Source organism: Lathyrus oleraceus, chromosome 7 (genome assembly GCF_024323335.1).
Source record: "Lathyrus oleraceus cultivar Zhongwan6 chromosome 7, CAAS_Psat_ZW6_1.0, whole genome shotgun sequence".
In the NCBI taxonomy this organism is placed as follows: domain Eukaryota; kingdom Viridiplantae; phylum Streptophyta; class Magnoliopsida; order Fabales; family Fabaceae; genus Lathyrus; species Lathyrus oleraceus.
The window spans coordinates 153,408,923-153,431,226 of record NC_066585.1 but is presented as its reverse complement, the minus strand read 5'-3'; the positions used below and the strand labels follow the sequence as shown (position 1 = coordinate 153,431,226).

The 22,304-nt window shown below is 36.3% G+C and overlaps 1 non-coding gene across 1 annotated transcript; it reads right to left on the bottom strand.

Moving 5' to 3' along the window:
• Positions 1–10,016: 10,016 nt before the first annotated feature.
• On the bottom strand, positions 10,017–10,123 carry LOC127109267 (small nucleolar RNA R71). The gene has a single exon (XR_007796595.1). It is a non-coding gene; the product is annotated as a small nucleolar RNA R71 (small nucleolar RNA).
• Positions 10,124–22,304: the final 12,181 nt, after the last annotated feature.

The following is a 22,304-nucleotide window of genomic DNA, read 5'->3' as shown; positions in this document are numbered from 1 at the left end:
TGTTTAATTGCAAAATAAATTGTGTTGAGCTTCTAATCTTGACTTGTTGAGTTTGACTTGTGTTGTTGGGCCTTGGTCAAAGTTGATTTGACTTTGTTGAGTTAAAATCATTGGATTTAGGGGATTGATGAAATATACCTTTCATTTCCTAAAATGAATGAATGATTTTAATTTGATAAAAGTCCTCCTTTGACCAATTTTTGTTGATTCCATTCCCCCTCCCTCTTCATCTCAATCCCCTTATCTATTCATTCATGTCATGGACCTATGATATCTTTATATCCTAAGGCTAGTTGATTGAAAAATCAACATAAGTGTGGATGAGATTAGGTCCACCTCTTTTGCATATTCTTTTTGTGTGTGGTATGTTTTAGGAGCATAGTCCATTATACTATGTCTCTAACATGCATTAACACTAAAATTTCTATTGCCCGACCTCAAATAGTTGTGACTCCTACATAAGTCCAATTACGATTGATTAACATAGCGCTAAATTTGTACACAAAAGACATAACATTCTAGTAAGTGAGATTGTAAGTCTCCCATCTTTTATGGTATTGTGTGGAAACTTGGCGTTTTTTCCTTCCTTTGGAAGATGTCTTGGTTCAAGGATTCATGCTTGTGAATAGTGGGTTGAGTGTTCTCCAAAGAATGACTTAAACAAAACAAAAGCAAAAGCAATACTAACTTATAATCAATTAAAAACTAACATTTAATTTCAAGCCATTTATTTTTATGAATTTTAATTTTGAGCTCTTATTCATTTACCATTATTCATACCATTTGACTTGTTTACTTTCATGTCATTTTTACTTTGCTCATTTGAGTCATATCTTGTGATTATTCTGTGATTGTATATACTTGTTTGTGTTCTTTTGACCTTAATGTACATAATAACAACGAAAACCCTAAAAGACATTTTATATGGACTGTTGGTTTGCTCTGAGACATTGGACTTAGAATTAGGCAACAATCCCTACGCAAAAAGACTTGGTCAGTGCCAACTTTGATGAAACCAAGTGCTTGTGAAGTGAACTTTCATCTGATGCAAGTATTGTGATCCCATTTGAGTTCATCTCCAACATGATCTTTTGGAGCTATTACCCTGAACCTGTGTCTATTGCTCATCTTTGAAGTCATTTAATACTTGGAAGATTATGAAGAAGATCATGAAGTTTCTAAGCTTGGATGTCGCTATCTTTATTTGATGCCTTACTCTCCATCTTACTATTTGTGTATTGATATTGCTTGATTCTAATGTCCATGGGAAATTTGGGTTTCTATATGACATTCTTGTCTATTGAATTGCAGTCCAATGGTCAGATCTTTTCAACTATGAACTTTTAAACTTGTGCTAAGGATCAGTCTCTTTATCTCCTCACCATTTCTTTAATTTCAAATCTCTCCCTCCTTTTAAAATCTTCTTTGATTGTGTTTGTTTTCTAAACGTAGACCATTTTGTCAATTAGAAATTTTGGCCTTATGTCGTTGCATTTTTTAAACTCTTTTCTTAATTAAAATTGTAAATGAACTTAATCATACTTGACTTAAAATTTCAAAAGCCAAAAAGAACTAACACTCATATTAACCATTTTTAGGCCTCTTGTGCCTTTGTTAAACTTATATTTTTGTTAAAAACAATGCACTCATTTTGAAATTGTTACCACGAACTACGAGGTTTTGATCCCTCATTTTATGTTGGTACGTAGGCACAAGTCTGAAGGTGTTGTCAAACACAAAAATATAATTAATGAATTCTTTTCTCATCCCCACACTCTATTTATTGCAAACATATTTTATACCAAAAATACATATACACACAAAAAAGGGCTCCCTAGGAGTACCTAAGACACTTTGGGTGCCTAACACCTTCCCTCTGTGTAACCAATCCCCTTACCTGTAATCTTTGGCATTTTATTAGTTTTGATTTTAAAACTTCTTATCTTTTGGGTTGTGTTCGTACTTTTCCCTTTTCCCTTGGAAACAATAAAAGCGCGGTGGCGACTCTGGTTTTATGGACGTCTAGATTATCCATAGCTTGATGGTCATGAATTTACCGCTACACCTTAAACCAAGACATATTCCATGAGAAGGGCTCCAACTTGGATAATACACATAATGCCATGAATAATGGGAGACTTACAATCTCACTTACAAGAATGCTATGCCTTGAGGGTGAAATTTAGCTCTATGTTAAGCAATCATAAATGGACTTATGTAGAAGTCACAACTATCTGAGGTCGGGAAATAAAAATTTAGGTGTTAATGCATGTTAGAGATTTGGTCTGAAGAACCAAACTCGTAAAACAGACCACACACTAAAAGAAAAGATCAAGAAGGAGAGACCTATCTCAATGATACATGTATTGATTCTTCTGACACAAGGTCATTGATGAATCAATTGGCATTTAGACATTAGAGATTTCATTGGTCATATGAGGGAATGGGAAAGAATAGGGATGAAGATGAAGAGGGAGGGGAAGATAGAAACACAAATTGATCATGGGAGGAGTTTCATCAAATCAAAACCATTCATTCATTTTGGGAGATGAAATGCACATTTCATCAATCCCCTAAATCCAATGGTTTTGATCCAACAAAAGTCAAATCAACCTTGACAAAGGCCCAAATAGAAAGTCAAACATCACAAGACCATAAAAAGGGCTCAACATAATATTTCAACATTTAATCAATTAAAAATTAATTTAAAATTGAATTAAAATCCATTTTAATTTGGTCAAAACCTAAAACCCTTCAAAACACCGAATAAATGGCCAAGGGATTTATCCTATGTCAAACATGGTCAAAGGACCTTAGACAAAAAATTTCATGATTTTGAAAAAGTCATAAATATTTTTAAACAATTAAAAATATGCATAAAAATATTTAATTCATGAAAAATATCAAAATTAATCCAAAAATTATTTTTAATTCAGAATTTGGAAGAGAAAAATATTTAAAGATTTTTGGTGAAATTCCCATATTTTTTGGATTAAAAAATGAAATTTCTATGAATTAAACAAAATAAATGGATTAAATGAAAAATCAGAAATAAAAAAGAAAATAGAAAAAACAAGGGCCATCAGATCTCCCTCATTAATTGAGGTGGAAGATCTGATGGTCACGCGCGTGCTATCCATGGTGGACTCAAGTCAATGCAATGCACAGGTGGTAATTCAAAGGAATGACTCAGATTAAAACATTTAAACATGATCAAATGGTTAGGAGGCGTGCCAGCACACCACCGGAGCTAGAGCTCCGGTCATCTTCTCCGGTGAACCTCACCGGACTGGTCCACCATCATCTCATTGGAAAATGAAAAACAAGGAAACTATTTCAAAGAAAAAATGCACTGAAACTCGAATTTGGCCTCAATGTTCTCCAATTCCAAGTATATCAAAAGATACAAGGATTTAAATTTTGAGGATCATGAACTGAGTTGTTTCTATTTAACATCAAAGCAACTCAATCTTGTTGCCTATATTGGTAGGACTTCAGCCAACAAAAAATCAAAGAGAATGGTGAAGAATTGAGAGAGAATCGAATAGATGATGTTTTTGAAAAATCACCTTCGAGGGAGGTTGAATCTTGCTTGATCTTGCTTCCAATTGGCCTTGGCTTGACTTCAGAAGCTTGCAAGAAGTGAATTGGATCAAAGAATGGCTTGGACTCTTGGAGTTTCAACTTCAAAACAGAAGTGAAATTGAAACTCGATTTTTAATTGAAAACCTTCAAGTTTATCCTCTAACGGGGAGGGGCATGGTTGCAGGATCAAAGCTTGGGCAAGGTGTCCCCAACTTTGAGCAAAAGGGGTTATATTTATAGGCAATGCAATTGATTTCCACACACTTCCATCAAAATGGCAAAAATAGTAATTCTCATTTCCATGGATGCATGGGTGTGTGATAGGCCCGTCAAATGATGTTAAAAGGTCCAAAATTGATTATGAGCAATGCTGAAAGTGTGTCATGGAGTCATACAATTGGAATTGGGAAATGGTCATGAGATTCATCCAAATGGAACCTTGAAAAAAAGCCATACGCAATTCATTTAATCCTTAGCAAAATGAGGTAATTTTAGACTTTTTGGAAAGGTGAGATCAAGGGGAACAACTTTCATGTTGAACACTTTTCCATTTGAAGCTTGTATCATGATGAATTTTGAGGTGGAAGTTTGGGAAATCAAACATAATTGAAATTTTTCTAAGTACCAAGTCAAATGTTCACTTCTTCCACCTTGAATAACTTTTGCTATGAGCTTCAAATGGAACAAGTTCCTTAATCAAAGTTGTAGTTATTTCCAAACTATTGCATTTGGTCATAAATGTGACCTCATTTGGATTTATCATGAAGGAGTTATGCATATTAGAAGTTGAGGAAAACCTATTGTTCAATGGTAATGGCCCAAAATGACCTATAATGTTACCTATTGGTACATGCCCTTGCAAGTTAAATTTGAAGTTTCCCAAAGAATAAAAGTTGGAGAGGACATCATGAAATATATCATGGAACTTGGATGGCCTTCATATCATAAAAATTTAGAAAGTTATGGTCCTTGGAAGTTGACCTCCTAACTAGGGTTCAGACAAAATGACCTATAATCCTTCACCATAAAAAATGACTTTCCAAGCAAAACTAGCTCTTGATGTCAACATGAAAGTTGTTTGGAATGTCATAAGAAATAACGTTTAGCTTGGAACCATTTTAATATGACAAAAATTGTAGGAGATAGGGTCTAGTGAACCCCAGTTTTGAGCAGTTGGCTTTCTTTGGTCAACCACCATGGACGAACTTGCAAACTTGAAGTTCTCTTGATTTCTTGGACTCATGGAGGATCATATATGCATAATATGATGTATAATGAAGTATTACATGGTATAATTTGATCAAATGATGAAGAAACTGGTTGAGAAAGTCACATAAGATACCTAGATGAATTAGGGCTTCCAAGGCAAACATGCTTCAAACTCTTGATGAATTCTTGATCAAAATGACAAATGAAGATCATGGGGTCCCATATATGATGTCTAGATTCAATTTGAACCATATCTTGATTGACCTCCTTGCATTGAGGGTCTCAAACCCTTGTTGTGTGCTTGATGAGGCATTGGTGGATGCACACACTACCTACAAAAGAAATAAAGCTATACATGGACATATTTTTGGTATTTTGGTTAGTAAATAATGAAAAACAAATTATGATAAAATCAAACGTGCTTGGTGATCTCTCCCCATACAAGCCCAATGAATGATGGGTAAGGAGGATTCCAAGGGTGATCCCAAAGCCAATGCATGTGATGAGATAGCATGGGGGATTTTAGGGTCAAAATTGGGGTCTTACAGCTACCCCTATTTAAGGACATTCTAACTGAGGATGTGAAGGCTAAAATCTTCGTATCGATTCAATAGAACAGACTTAAATAACAACATATAGAAACAAATTTTGGTCCCTAAGAGACCTCATGATGCATATGATATGAATGTTAAAATAATCTTTGTGGGGAGTATATTGCCACAAAAGGAAAAGAATCCAGAGAGACTGAAAGTCCACAGGAGCATAATGCATTCCATAAGGAAAACTTAATGGGGATACAAGGGGGATTTCCATGAAAATAAATCAATGGGAGGACTCAGTCTGGGGATAAGGGAAATCTGCAGGGGATAGGAATAGATCAGAACAAAACTAAAGTATTCAAACCAAATAGAGGGTTGGCGATTCTAGTAAGGAAATACGCACTCAAACTCAACTAGGGAAGCATGAAATTCAACACAGGAATACCAGGGATATATTATCTATTACCAGTTACTGGGTAGGAAGATAATACACTCCGATAGAGGGACATCCATTACCGGTTAGGGTAAACATATCAAGGGTGACTCATTGAGGAGAAAGAGGCGCATTCATAACCTACTATTGGGTAAGAATGACCTACTGGGGAGAGAATTCAAATAGGATTTATAACTGCCGTTTACTAGGAAGAAGACCAACGAGAGAGTATTCATCACTTAAATAAATTGAACATATCAAGGATAAACTCAAAGGAAGAATATACATCATCGGTTAGGATGAACATATCAAGGATAGACCGCCTGGGGAACGGGAAAGAATATCTGTCATCGGTTAGGGTAAACATGTCAAGGATAAACTTCCCAGGGAGAAGTAGGAATTATATCTATCAGTTACTGGATAGAATACCAAAGAGAAGAATATCTGTCACCGGTTAGGATGAACATATCAAGGATAGACTCAGAGGGGAAAAATAGGTATTACAACTACCTGTTACTGGCTAGAATACCAAAAAGGGAGAGAAAATTTGTCACCGGTCAAAGTGAAAATGTCAAGGATAGACTCTTTGGGATATAAGAATAGGGATTACAACTACCTTTTTACTAGGTAGAAAACCACAAAAGGAAGAATATCCATCACAGGTTAAAGAGAACATATCAAGGATAAACTACCCGGGGAAATGTGAAAATGAATCTGCTGGGAAAAGCAAAGGAAGTAGATTACATTTTAACGAGTATTGGGTAAAAGTAATGTACTCAACATCAAGACGAATATTACCAGTTACTAAGTAACAGACTCTCAGGGGACCAAAATATCTATCTAGGTAATAGATAGAAAGAACCAGTCAAACAAAGACTCAACCCAATGAGGATATAACTCAAAGGGAATGGTTCCATCCAGATAAACAACTGGGGAGGAAACTGAAATAATCATCCACGAGGAAATAACTCAGTGGGGAATGATAAAGGTTAAACTCTTTCTGCTTAAGGGGCTGACACTCTACAATTGAAGGAGGACAAACACACCAAATCTGCATAGGTAAATGATATCACCGAAGCAGGGGATCAAAATAAAGAAATCAAATGCGATAAACTGCATAATGAAATATCTAATGTTGTGTTTTATGCATGTATAATGCATGAGTATGATCATGATTATGCTGATAACACAATACAAAGGATACAAACAACGAAGATTTGAATCAATGCTGCAACACTCTACTAATCTCAACAAGATGGAAACACCAACTAGAGAAAATGCTAGGGATGAAAATAAATCATCCCTCTTTGAATAAATCAACTCTGGTTGGGAAAGTCGTGGAAAAATTGCTTTCAATCAATTATGGCAAACTCTAAGGGGAGGGTGCACTACTGAAGGATGACTAATCAAACATGCCTAGGATAGAGAAAGGATTTGCTGAGGATTCAAATTGTCAACACTACGGGGAATTTTAGGTTAACACCATATCAAATGGGAGACAATCCTGCAGGGGACAAAAATAAATATTGCTTAAAATCCAATACTTCCTGGAACAAGGGATATTCATGTCAGAAGATAAACTCCGCCGGGAGACACAAGAGATAAAACTCTGCATGGGGATCTAAGCAAATTTTTGGGGATGTTATGACCAAGATTAACACATTCTTCAATAATCATCAAATTCTTCTTGGAAATTGCAAAATAAACCAATTCCAAGGACAAGATAATCGGATTTGATTCACACAAAGGAGAAACTGCCAAAGTTATGTAACACAATTATGCAAATGGAAACCAAATAAAGGTTCCGGATCTCCAGAGTCTAATCATAAGACTAGGGGATACTAAACATGAGCACCACAACTAGGTTATATGGATTTGTAAAAGGGATCAATCATCAACTCAATTGGAGATTGATAACGCGAAAACATATTGTATATTTGGCTTTGTATGCATTGCTTTTTACTTGATTAACACTTATTATTACGCAGTATTTTATGTTTATTTCAGGTATTTATCGAATAAGAGATGTATAAGCAAGAAAAGTGGAAAATAGCAAATAGGAAAGAAAAAGAGAAGAAAATGGAGACAAATAGAGAGCATGACGCCTACCACACTAAATGGACATGTAACGCCCACCACTTCGATGTGTGGCGCCCGCCATATAACCTAAAGGGAATGGTGGCGCTCACCACGAAGCAAGGTAATAGTGGCGCCCATCCCTCAAAAGGTGGCGCTCGCCACGGACACATTACCAGGGTTGTGGCAGTCGCCATCAACCCGGTCTCCCTTAATTCTCTCAAACGTTTTAGCCACGACCTCCATAATTTTAGCCATGACTTCCACTTACCTTTTCAACTAACGAATGCTACAATTAGGGAAAGTGGAAGTATATAAAGGAGGGTCGGTTTTCTCACCAGGTGTTCATTTTTTTCAATCAGATTCTTTTGGTAAGTTTTTTCTTAGGCAGTTTCTTACTTTGTAAAAGCAATAGATTCTCCACATCGGGGACTATTGCAATTTATTGTTTAAGCATTTGAATTTGATTGTAACGGTGTACTCGATTGCCAATGCTTGCCGACATTATTTAATTTGAAGAATCAGGATTCATTTCAAGTTCTCGATTTATATTCCAGGTTTTATTTTAATTTCCATTTTAATTACTTATGCCTTATTGTATGCTTCATTGTCTGAATACCATGTCTTTACCGGATCCATGTTCGACTAAACCTCTAGGTATCGGTATGTAAAGACCGTGGAAACGACGCGATTCGTAAATAATTGGTGTTGGATTTTATGAAATATTATTTTCCGGTTTTAGTTTCTTGTTTTATTCAAAATTGTTTTTCATACGAGAGTACAAAACAAACAAAGGTTACGGTCAATAAAAATGAGAGTGTGAGACTTTAACCGGATAGCTGAAACTAGGCACTAATCATAAACACAGCGAGAGCATTTTAGGATTAATTAGACTTTATTCATATTCAAAAATTAATTTTAAATTCATAATGAGACCGCAAGAGCCAAGCATTCTGGTTTAAGAGTATAGTCAGAGTCAATAAAAACAAGAGTGTGAGACAAAATCTCTTTTATAAATAATTTCTACTGAAGAATACTTTAATCTTTAAGATAACACCAACTATCTATCGAATCCCCGAAGTTTGACGTGTTACATACCGATATCCTTTTATTAAAAACTTGATCGCGAGAGCCAAGCATTATGGTTTAAGAGTATGGTCAAAGTCAATAAAAAACGAGAGTGTGAGACAAAGTCCTTTTTATAAATAATTTCTACTGATGAATATTTTGATCTTTAAGATTACACCAACTATCTATCGAATCCCCGAAGTTTGACGTGTTACATACCGATATCCTTTTATTAAATATCTTTATTAATCTTTTGTTTATGTTATAGTTATTTCTCTTCATCCCTCCAATCTTAGAACGATCCTCATCCTTGGATTTACATAGTAACATTAGATAACGATACGTTTTTTTATTAGTCCTTGTGGGTTCGATAATCTTTAAAACTACGCGATACGACTGTGAACTTGTAGTCACGATTCCAATAGACTTACTAAGTCGCGATCAAGTTTTTGGCGCCGTTGCCGGGGACTAATTTAGTCGATATCGTAACTCCAGTGTTGGCCAGTATAGACTAAGGCAAACAATTCTATTTCCCTTTCTAATTTGTTGAGTGTATGACAAGTACTCGCTCTCAAGGCGAGAAATTAAAGCTACCGTTCGACGAACCTGAGCGTTATCTAAGATTAGAATGCCGGATACGAGACCTGATACGAGAACGTCATATCAAGCTAAATCTTCCTGATCCTAATATCCTTATTCCTGAACCAGTTATACAACCAGAGATGGCCGAAGGACCACAGAACCGTCCTCTTACGTACTATGCAATCCCTTCACAGGATGAACCACATAACAACATCTCTGCCCCTGCCATCGAGGCCAATAATTCCGAGCTAAAACCTTCATTGTTGTCAGTCGTACAACAAAACCAATTTTCAGGTAGTCCCACAGAGGACCCGAACCTACATTTGTCAGTGTTTTTGCAATACGCAGGCACAATGAAAGCAAATGGTGTCAGCCCCGAAGCTATAAGACTACGTCTTTTCCCATTCTCATTAAGAGATAGAGCTAGAGCTTGGCTCCAGTCTCTACCATCCAACTCTGTCACTACGTGGGACGAGTTAAAAAAAGTTTTCTTAGCACGATATTTTCCACCTAGTAAGACGGCTATGCTAAGAGCCCAAATAAACGGGTTTAAACAAAAAGATAACGAATCACTTTTTGAAGCTTGGAAGAGATACAAAGACATGATGAGGCTTTGTCCACATCACGGTCTAGAAGAGTGGTTGATCATCCATACTTTTTACAATGGTCTCTTGTACAACACAAGATTAACAATAGACACTGCCGCAGGTGGCGCGCTGATGGATAAACCCTACAATGAGGCCTATCAACTTATCGAAAGTATGGCCCATAATCATTACCAGTGGGGAAGCTAAAGAATCTCCGTAGAGAAACCTCCAACGAAAGGAGGTATGTACGAATTAAGTAGTCTTGACCATGTCAATGCTAAGGTAGAAGCTCTTACTCAAAAGATAGACAGCTTGACTATAACACCTGCAGCCATCGTGGCTTCCGTAGCACCAAACTGGGAGATATGCAGAGTTCTTGGGCATGCTTCCCCTGAATGTCAACTTTTGACAGGAGTCTCCACAGGCCAGGTGAACTATGCGCAAGGAAACCCTTACTCAAACACCTATAACCCAGGTTGGAAGAACCATCCTAACTTTTCGTACAAAAACAATAATGCATTGTGTGCACCTAACCAAGCACCTGCTGTACCACCAGGATATCATAAAGCTGCCACAAATACTCAAAATGCTCCTAGGAAGTCAAACCTAGAAATAATGATGGAAAACTTCATAGCTACCCAAGCCCAAATAAATAAGGATTTCCTAAATCAAAACATACACACTAGTGAGAAAATCAAGCAGTTAGCCAACAAGGTAGACGTTCTAGCCACCCATAACAAAATGTTGGAAACACAAATCTCGCAAGTGGCTCAACAACAAGCAGCTATTGCTTCCCCTGTAGGCATATTTCCTCGACAACCGCAACCAAACCCGAAAGGTCATGCAAATTCTATTATACTACGAAGTGTGATAGGACTAGATGGACCGACCAAACCTAGAATTTAAAACCCAACCATGCACCAAGACCCTGGTAAGGTAACTGAAAAGGAAAACGAACAAGAGGAAGATAAAAGCGAAGAGGCCGTAGAGAAAGAAGAACCTTATGTGCCTCCACCACCGTATAAACCTTATATCCCTTATCCTCAAAGACTTGTTAAATCTAAAAGTGTAGGGCAATTTAAAAAATTTGTATAGCTTCTAAAACAATTGAATATCACAATACCCTTTACGGAAGCTATCACTCAAATGCCCTCATATGCTAAGTTTCTCAAGGAAATCTTATCTAACAAGAAGAAGATAGAGGATAACGAAATCGTTACACTTACTGCTGAGTGTAACGCCATAATATAAAACAATATGCCTCCTAAGCTGAAAGACCCAGGGAGTTTCTCCATACCCTATGTAATCGGAAAGTTTGTCATAGACAAACCACTATGCGACTTAGGAGCCAGTATTAGCTTAATGCACTTGTCCATATGCGAAAGGCTCGAAATGGGAGAACTAAGACCTACTAGGATGTCCGTACAACTTGCAGATCATTCGGTTAAAGTTCCCATGGGTATGTTAGAAAACGTTTCGGTACGCATAGGACAATTCTATATTTCTACTGATTTCATAATCATGGATATAAAAGAGGATTCCAATATCCCTATCATATTAGGAAGATCATTCCTGGCTACTGCCGGAGCTATTATAAATGTTATTAAAGGCAAGCTAACCTTTTAAGTTGGTGATGATAAAGTCGAATTCATTTTGATGCAATTCTTAAAGGCACCAGCTATAGACGATACCTGTTGTCTACTGGATGTCATTGACGAATGTATAAGAGAAATGGAGAATGAACAAACATTATACTCTGAAATACTGGAAATTCCAAGGCCTCCTACTTTTGAAGATGAAAATTGGAGTGAGGAATACCAAGATGACAGCCTAAGCGAATGCCTAGCACTAATGCCCGATCATATGCCTTGCCCAAAGAAACCAACCGTAGAACTTAAGACACTGCCCAAAAATCTAAGGTATGAATTCCTAGACACTAAACTCGAGCGACCTGTAATAGTCAATGCAGACTTATGGCAGATAGAGACCGAAAAGCTTCTACATGTTTTAAGAAAATATCCAACTGCTTTAGGCTACCATATCTCAGATCTAAAAGGAATAAGCCCTTTCATATGCATGCATCACATAATGCTATACGAAGACAGTAAGACCTCTAGAGAACATCAAAGAAGGATAAATCCCATTCTGAGTGATGTAGTAAAAAAAGAAGTGCAAAAACTCTTAGAAGCAGGGATTATCTACCCAATATCCGATAGTCAATGGGTCAGTCCAGTACATGTCGTACCGAAGAAGGGAGGCCTCACGGTTGTTAATAATGAAAAAGGTGAATCTATAACACAAAGAGTGGTTATTGGAAGTAAAATGTGCATTGATTATAGAAAATTAAATAAAGCCACTCGGAAGGATCATTTTCCTTTACCGTTTATCGATCAAATGCTTGAACGATTGGCTAAGCATTCTTACTTCTGTTATTTAGACGGTTATTCAGGATTTTTTCAAATTCCTATTCATCCTGACGACCAAGAGAAAACGACCTTCACATGTCCCTATGGTACATTCTCCTATCGACGAATGTCGTTCGGACTGTGTAACGCTCCCGCAACATTCCAAAGATGCATGATGTCAATTTTCGTTGATTTTATAGATGACATCATGGAAGTCTTTATGGACGATTTCTCTGTTTGTGGGAAGAGCTTTGAAGGATGTTTATCGAATCTTGAAATGGTACTTAAAAGATGCGTAAAAGTGAACCTTGTGTTAAACTGGGAAAAATGCCATTTCATGGTCCGACAAGGGGTCGTACTCGGACACATAGTGTCCGATAAGGGGATTGAAGTTGACAAGGCTAAAATAGAAGTTATAGAAAACCTTCAACCTCCGAAAACCGTAAGAGAAATATGAAGCTTCTTAGGACACGCCGGTTTCTACCGGCGATTCATTAAAGATTTCTCAAAAATCACCAAACCACTGACCGACTTATTGATGAAAGAAGCTGAATTCATCTTTGACGATAAATTCCTAGCGGCGTTTGAACAACTAAAAACAGCTCTTATCACCGCACCTATCATGCAACTGCCCGATTGGAGATTACCTTTTGAAATCATGTGTGATGCTAGTGACTATGTTATAAGTGCAGTCTTAGGAGAAAGAAAGGATAAGAAACTTCATGCAATATACTACGCAAGTATAACCCGAGACCCTACACAGATGAACTACGCCACCCCAGAAAAGGAACTTTTAGCTATAGTTCTCGCTCTAGATAATTTCGTTCTTACCTAGTAGGAGCAAAGATAATCATCTATACCGACCATGCTGCAATTAGGTACCTGTTATATAAAAAGGACGCCAAACCAAGACTCCTAAGGTGGATCTTACTACTACAAGAGTTTGACCTAGAAGTCAAGGATAAGAGGGGCACGGAAAACGTCGTGGCTGATCACTTGTCAAGAATGGAAGGTATTGAACCTGAACGAGTGCCTATAAATGACGATTTCCCTTACGAACGACTCATAGCCCAACTGGAAAGCAATATATCTAAATTTGCATTAACCTATAAGGATACCGAAACAAACGAGGTAGTGGAAGCAATTTACACTAAAACAACAATGCCATAGTATGTTGACTTCGTCAACTACTTAGTAGTTGGGGTGCTTCCACCAGACTTGACTTACCAACAAGAGAAAAAATTCTTCCACGATCTTAAACATTACTATTGGGATGAGCCTCTTCTTTTCAAGAGATGCGCCGACGGTATCTTCCGTCGATGTGTCCCTGAAGACGAGGTAGAAAACATAATCTCCCACTATCATTCTGCTCCCTATGAAGGACATGCAAGCACCTCGAAGACTTGCGCTAAGATTTTGCAAGCCGACCTCTTTTGGCCCACTCTGTGGAAAGATGTCCACATCGCGATCATCAATTACGACCGGTGTCAATAAACTGACAACATATCTAGACGCCACGAAATGCCACTTAAAGGCATTTTGGAAGCAGAAGTCTTCGATGTTTGAGGAATCGATTTTATGGGATCATTCCCATCTTCTTTTGGTAACAATTACATCCCTGTTGCGGTCGATTACGTATCAAAATGGGTAGAGGCTATAGCCTCTACTACAAATGACACACGAGTGGTAATTAGACTCTTTAAGCGCATAATCTTCCCTAGATTTGGCGTGCCGAGACTTGTCATCAGTGATGGTGGCTTCCATTTCATTTCAAAGATTTTTGAAAAGATATTATTGATATATGGAGTCCGGCACCACGTAGCAACACCCTATCACCCACAAACAAATGGGCAAGTAGAGGTCTCGAACCGAGAAATCAAACAAATCTTAGAAAAGACGGTTGCAACCTCTAGGAAAGATTGGTCCTCAAAATTACACAAAGCCCTATGGGCATATAGGACAACTTATAAGACCCAGTAGGAACTTGTAGCGGGAAATTCATGATCATCAAGCTATTGACAAGCTAGAGATCAAATAACAAGAGTCGCCACCGCGCTTTTATTGTTTCCAAGGGAAAAGGGAAAAAGTAGAACAAAACCCAAAAGTAAGAAGTTTTCTAATCAAAACTAATAAAAAGTCAGAGATCACAGGTAAGGGGGTTGGTTACACAAAGGGAAGGTGTTAGCATCCAAAGTGTCCTAGGTACTCCTAGGGAGGCCTTTTTGTGTGCATATGTATTTTATACAAAAGTGGTGTTTACAAACAAATAGAATGGGGGGATGAGAAAATAATTCATTAATTATATTTTTGTGTTTGACAAGACCTTTGGTCTTGTGCCTACGTACCAACATAAAAAATGAGGAATCGAAACCTCGTAGTTCATGATATAAATTTCAAAGTGGATGCATTGTTTTTTAACAAAAATTAAGTTTGAAAGGCACAAAGGCCTAAAAATGGTTTGAATGAGTTAGTTCTTTTTGGCTTTTTGAAAGTTTAAGTCAAGTATAGTTAAGTTTATTTACAAGTTTGATTTAATAAAAGAAGTTTGAAAATGCAATGGCATAAGGCCAATGTTTCTATCTTTTTGCAAAAGTGGTCAAAGTTTAGAACAAAAGTAGTTCACACGAAGACGATTTTGAAAAAATGGAGGGAGAGATTTTTGAAATTAAAGAAATGGGGAGGAGATGAAGAGACTATCCTATGTACAAACTTAAAAGTTTAGATTTGAAAAGATCTGACCAAATGGGTAGCAATCCAATAGACAAGAATGTCAATAGAAACCCAGAATTCCCTTGGACTTTTAGAATCAAGCAACACATAGATGCACAATTATATTATCTTGAAGATCAAGGCATCAAATAAAGATGGCCACATCCAAGCTTATCCATTACATGATCTTCTTCAAAATAGCCCATGTAACAAATGAATTCCAGAAGTCACAAGTTCAAAATAACAACTTCACAATGATCATGTTGCAGATGAACTTAGGGATGTCTTCAAAGATGTGTCAGATGAAGTTCAAATTGTAAGCACTTGCTTTCTCAGCATGTTGGCATTGGCCAAGTCCTTTAGCTTATGAAGGTTGCCTAGATTCTATGTCCATTTGTCCAAGATCAAGCCAACAGTCCACTCAAAGGTTTTATAGGGTTTTTGTTATTATTATGTACATTAATGGTCAAAGACCACACAAACAAGCAAAGTATACACACAAACAAAATATATCACACAATATGGTCCAAATGGACAAAGTGAAAATTGCATTAACATAAACAATTAGAATGATATGAATAATGGCAAATGAAGTAGAGTGCTAAAAGTAAATTGCATTAAAGTAAAAGCTTGGAATTAAAAGTTAGTAGTTAATTGGTTAGAAGTTAGTATTGTTTTGCTTTTGCTTTCATTTCATGACATTCTTTGGAAAACACTCAACCCACTTATCACAAGCATGAATCCTTGAGCCAAAACATCTTCCAAAGGAAGGAAAGAAGGCCAAGTTTCCACACAATACCATGAAAGATGGGAGACTTACAATCTCACTAACTAGAATGCTTATGCCTTTTATGTCACAAATTTAACGCTATGTAAAGAAATCGTAATTGGACTTATGTAGAAGTCACAACTATTTGAGGCCGGGCAATAGAATTTTGGTGTTAATGCATGTTAGAGACATAGTATAATGAATTATGCTCATGAAACATACCACACACAAAAAGAATAAGCAAAAGGTGTGGCCTAATCTCATTCACACTCATGTCAATTTTTCAATCAACTAGCATTAGGACTTTGAGATGTCCTAGGCAAAAATGGAATGAATGAATGAAGAAAGGGAATAAGATGAAGTAGGAGGGGAATGGATCAAAACACAAATTGGTCAAAGGAGGACTTTTACCAAATTAATATCATCAATTCATTTTGGGAGAAGGAAAGTACATTCTATCAATCCCCTAAATCCAATGATATTAACTTGACAAAGTCAAATCAACCTTGACCACGGCCCAACAACAAGAGTCAAACATAAACAAGTCATCACAATTGGTTAACAAATTTATTTGGCATTTATTCAAATTAAAAAAATACTCAAATAGTGCAATTAAAATTAAATATGGTTTGTCCCATTCCTAAAATCTCACCAAAACACAAAAGAAATGGCCATGAGATTTATCATAGGTCAAACAATTCAAAGGACCTTGGAGAAAAAATTTCATAATTTTTAAACAATTAAAAACAAGTGCAAAATCAATTAATTCATGAAAAATATTAATAATGATCCAAAAAATATTCATGAAAGAGAAAATATTTGAAATTTTTTGGTGAAAGTCCCATATTTTTTGGATCAATATTGAATTTAATATGAATTATTGAAAATAATGCAATTAAAATAAAAATCAAAATATCAGAAAAAACGTGGACCACTTGATCTCCCTCATTAATCTAGATGGCAGATCAAGTGGCCAAAAACGCGTTATCCACGATGGACATGAGTCAGCGTGCCATAACATTGGTATTTAAAAGGGACGATCGTGATTTAAACAAATAAGGTGGATTCACCTGATCTTGATCTTGCTTGTGCTTGATCTCACTGCACTTGCTTGTAAAAGAAGGATTGGATGCTTACAAGGCCGTGGATTCTTGGAGTCATCAATGGCCAAAACAGTGGAAATTCAAATTCAAATTCAAATGAATTTCTCAGGTTTATGCTTTGCAAAGTGAGGGTTAGAGATGGGGGATCAAAGCTGGCGTGAATGTCTGCCCATTGCTGAGCATATGAGGCTCTATTTATAGCTGAATCCATTGCTTTTTGCACACTTGAAATCACTTTCCAAATTTGGCCATTGATGATACACGGGTGCATGGGCGCGCATAGGCCCATAAAATCATTACAATAAGCCTACAAATGAATGTTAGATAGTCTGAATTCAGCTTGGATTGCAAGGCAAGTGTGCATTTGGATTTGAAGTTTGATCCTTGCCAAGTGATGACACCATGTTCATTCCATGCTCAGCCTATGCATTCCTTGTCCAAAATGAACGATTTGAGCTCTTTAGAAAGGTGAGATAAAGAGGAAAAACTTTCATGTTCAACACTTTTTCATTTGGAGCTTGGAACTTGTAGAAATTTGAGGTGGAAGTTTGGAAATTTTTGACATATCAAAGTTTTTCTAAGTGTCAAGCCATATGTCTCAATATTCCACCTTGCTTAACTTTTTATATGAGCTTCAAATGAGAAACGTGTCTTCATAAAAGTTGTAGCTCTCTCAAATACCTTCAAAATTGTCACCAACTTCATGTCATTTGGATTTGAAATGATAGAGTTAGGCATTTTTGAAGTTTGGAAAAATCACTTGGTCAATGGTATAGGTCAAAAGTGACCTATAATGTAACCTCATATCACATGCTCAAAAAAGTTGAATTAGCTTCAACTCCAAACATCTAAGTTGAAGTAGGCACATTGAATTTGATTGTGCAACTTGGAAATCTTACATCTCATAAAAATTAAGCATGTTATGGCCTTGGGAAGTTAACTTTCAAATTAGGGTTTTGACAAAATGACCTATAATGTTTCAACATAGAAAATGATTTTCCAAGCAAAAATAGCTTTAGGTCTCAACATGAAAGTTGTTTGGAATGTCATTTAGAGTAAGTTTTCTCTTGGAATCATTTAAATATGTGTAAGACCCTAATTTTGACCCTAAGATCCCTCATGGCATCATATCATTTGCTCTATGCATTGCCTCCAGGATCATAGCATGTGTGGCTCCTTAACCCTAGGGTTGGGACTTGTGTGAGTTGGTTTGAGACCACCAAGCATGCTTGAATTGTATATTATTTCTCTTATTATTTTGTTTACTAACCAAAAGCACAAAAATATGTCACTAACTCTTTTTATTTTGAAGCTCAAGTGATCATGTGTTCCTATGCTCCTAGGAGGTTCCTAAGCTCAATGAAATGACTAGATGAAGATGAAAGCAAGCATGACAATGGTTCAAAAAGCTCCCAATCATCATATATGTCCCCCAAGGATCTCAATTTTCCAATTTTATCAAGATAACCCAAAGGGCTTGAGGATTGTTTCTCAAGGAACCCCTAATTCAGTTGTGCATTGACTATGCCTTGCTCATAACGCAACATCAACCTATGATAAAATTAAATCAAGGTAAGTTCTTTCATTCATTTTTTTATGAATATATGAGCCTATGTGAGTCTCCTCAATCATTCTTTCATCAAGATTTGAAGTTTGACCTTGAGAAGTTGACCGGTCAAGTCATCTGACTAAACTGGGGATCCTTGAGACCTAACTTTTGATGTGTTTGTCAAATTAAGATGACCCCAAGAGAAAAAATGTTCTTCAGAACCATATGAACAACTTTCATGTTCATCAAAAATCCATTTGAAACTTGGAAGGTGATCATTCATTTCAAAACATTATAGGTCATTTTGACTAAAACCCTAATGGATTTTTGTCCAAAGTTAAAAGTCATTTTTCATTATAGGTCATTTCTCAAAGGCATGTTTTGTACCCCAAATTTAAAGTCAGTTTTCATAAATTTCCAAACTCCAAATGGATTTTTGTCCAACATGACTTTTGTTACTTATGTCAAGAGCTTTCCAACCATTACTCACACCACCATGTTTGGATTTTCCATGTGGGACTTTAGAAGAGCTCAATGTTTAGGTTAAAATATACAATTCACATTATAACTTGATGTACAAGCTAATGCCAAGCTAGCTGCACGTCCAAATCATTTCCACTTGAGCTCAGCTTGCATTTCCATTCACTTTTGGGCCTCACATGCGCCTGTACAGGCCCATGCATGGAGGACCCAATTCTCATGCACACGAGCATAACACTTCCTTGCATCAAGCTCAGTTATAAATACATGTGCTTGCTCATTCAAAAATCCAACCTCAAGGAGATCTGAAACGCTGCTGAAGTGAAAACCCAACCACACTCAAAGGAATTTCAGTTTTCATTTTTCAAATTCAAGCTTGAATTTCAACATCCTTAGTTGATCTTCAAGTCTTAATTCCTTAGCCTTGCATCCTTATCACATCTCCAGGTCAAATTGGGATCAAAAGCTTGAAGAGATCGTGTTGTTCAAAGCTACATTTCTGAGGTATATCACTCAACAGTTTTGATCTAGATCTTGCTATACCATGTGAATTGCTTGAGTTTAAACTGTTTTCTGAAGTCCTCGAGCAAGAGGCAGGCCAGTGGTGGTCTTAATTTCATGAATCGTGCCATTTCAGTTTGTGCACCTTGATCTTCAACCTCAAATTTCTCATTAAATAGAAACATTGAGGAAGATCCAAGGTTACAGGGGTGATGTTATCACCCCTGCTTCATTTTGGTACCTGGCTTGCTTATTTTGGTTAAGATTGAAAACCCTGCGCGTGGTGGCCGGGGTTTATTCTCTGGCCGGAGAAGATGGTGGTTTCCACCACCATCCCTACGTGGGAGCCTCTGAGCCCTTGGATGACGCTCAAACGATCTAATCGTGGCCTTTGCTTTTGTTGACTTGTTTTAAATACGTTTATTGCGCGCTTGACTTTGGAACATGGTGCATCAGCGCTTCTGGACCGTGTGATGGTGCCACGTCAATTAATGAAACTAATCCAATGGCAGTGCATTTTTCCTATTTTCTATTTTCTGTTTTAATTTCTTTTAATTCCTTTTATTTTCAAAAATTCATAAATGTTTTATTTGAAGTCATAAAAATATGAGACCAATGGCAAAAAATTTCTTGAAAAATCAAGTTTCATAATCTGATTTTTAATTATTTTTGTGACTTCATTTAATATTTTTTGTGAATTATTTTGTTTTTAATAGTTTTTAATTCATTTTAATTACTTTTTGATATCTGAAAATTCAAAAAATATTTTCTGAACACATATGGATCATGATAAGTCTATGAAAAATAGTCTCATCAATTTCTTAATTGATTAGAGATTTATTTGAGATTTTAATCCATTTGTGTTATTTTTCATTGTTTTTAATTGATTTTAAATAGTTTCTGTTTAAAAAATTATTGAGAAAATTTGTCAAACTTTGTTTGACCATGTTAATTGGACTTATTGAAGTTCATTTGAATCGAATTTGAGGTTTGACCTTATTTTGTCCATTTTAATTTTGCATTTATTTTAATTCCAAAAATACCAAAAAAATATGTTTGACTTATTGACTTCTAATCTTCATTTCTCTTCTGTTTTACATTGGTTGATATTGATTTGATTCACTTTTGACCAATTGTGTTTGACATTTGAATGTTCTTTCCATTTCATTTCATCTTCATCTTATTTATTTTTATTTTGGCCAATGAGTTAATGGCTTATGGTTAGTCTTGACATATGGGAGGCTTAACCTTCTTTGATCCAAATCAAACTTAACTTGATCCATGATCAAGTGAGTTGCTTTGTGTTCAAGATAGGTTGCTTCTTGGTCAAGCAAAAAACCTAAAGTTCATACAAGGCTTTCCTTCTTTTCTTTTGGCATGGCAAGTTGTAGGAGCTTGGCTTACTAGTCATGATCTCTAACTTGTGTTTATTTGCCTATAGTTTTATTGACCGGCCACAGATAGGTGTGACTAATACATTAGTCCACTTACGATTGCTTAACATAGCGCTAAATTATCTTATGACACACTAACATTAACTACTAACTACTAACGTTAATTCAAGCATTTAATTTCTTGCAATTTACTTTAATGCAATTTACTTTTCTTGCTCATTTAATCCCTTTGCTCACTTGAGCACATACTTTATGTTTATGCCATTTTCCTTTTGCTCATTTAAGCTCATTAATGTATATAAATATATTGTTGCTTTGTGATTGTTTTGTCTTTGCTTGTGTGAATCCAATGCAAAAGGAGAAAGGACTTAGAATTAGGACCTTACCTAAGCTTAAAGGAGTTCAAGAGGAACTAGGCCTCATGTCTTTAGAATGCTAAATTTGTTGAAGAGCAACTAGGCCTCATGCCTTTAAAATGCTAAATCTTAAAGTTGACTTCAAAGGACCTTCTAATCTAAACTCATTCTTTGTCCATTCCTCTTATTGTGTGGTGAACTTTTTGATGTTTGCTCTTGTGTGATAGGGATTCCATCTTGAGATAGTAAGGAGGACCATTGTCATGAGTAGCCAAGTTAAGAGAGACAAACCAAATGGAGATCCTAGGAGCTTGAATATAGTATTTGTTTGATTGCTTGAGTGATTGCTAAGTCCAAAGGAAAGGAGCATCTTGAATCATCTTTATGATCTCAAGAAAAGGAACTCCAAGGGTTTTATCTCTTCTCTTATCTTTGCATGTTTAGGACTAACCCTTCTCTTCTTCTCTCCAGTCTAACCTAAGTCAAACTCATTTATGTGCAAAATTTGACTTTGTTTCAAATTAGAAACCTAAATACTCCTAACTTGTGAATATAACTCACTTCAAGTTGTTTTGTGGTTCCAATGGCCACCTTCGTTAAACCTTTTTCATAAACATTAGCCATAGGTTTGAGTTATCATAGTGGTTGATGTAAATCTCATCTTATCCTTAGTGATTGGACTATAAGTCTTCCATACTTATTATAGGGTTAACCCCTCACTAGTATCTTGAAGCCCTCCTCACATGGTGGATTATTGGTTTAGGTTGAGTTTTCTCCCTTTGATGAAAAAAGAACTTAAGGCTTTTGATCAAATCAATTCACCAATCTTTGTGATTTCTACCCCGAACTACGAGGTTTTGATCCTACCTTTGTGATGGTACATAGGCAATGGGTTCATCCATTCAAACAACAAAATTGTAAATATAATCTATTCTCTTCTCATCCCCCCAAACTTTTGC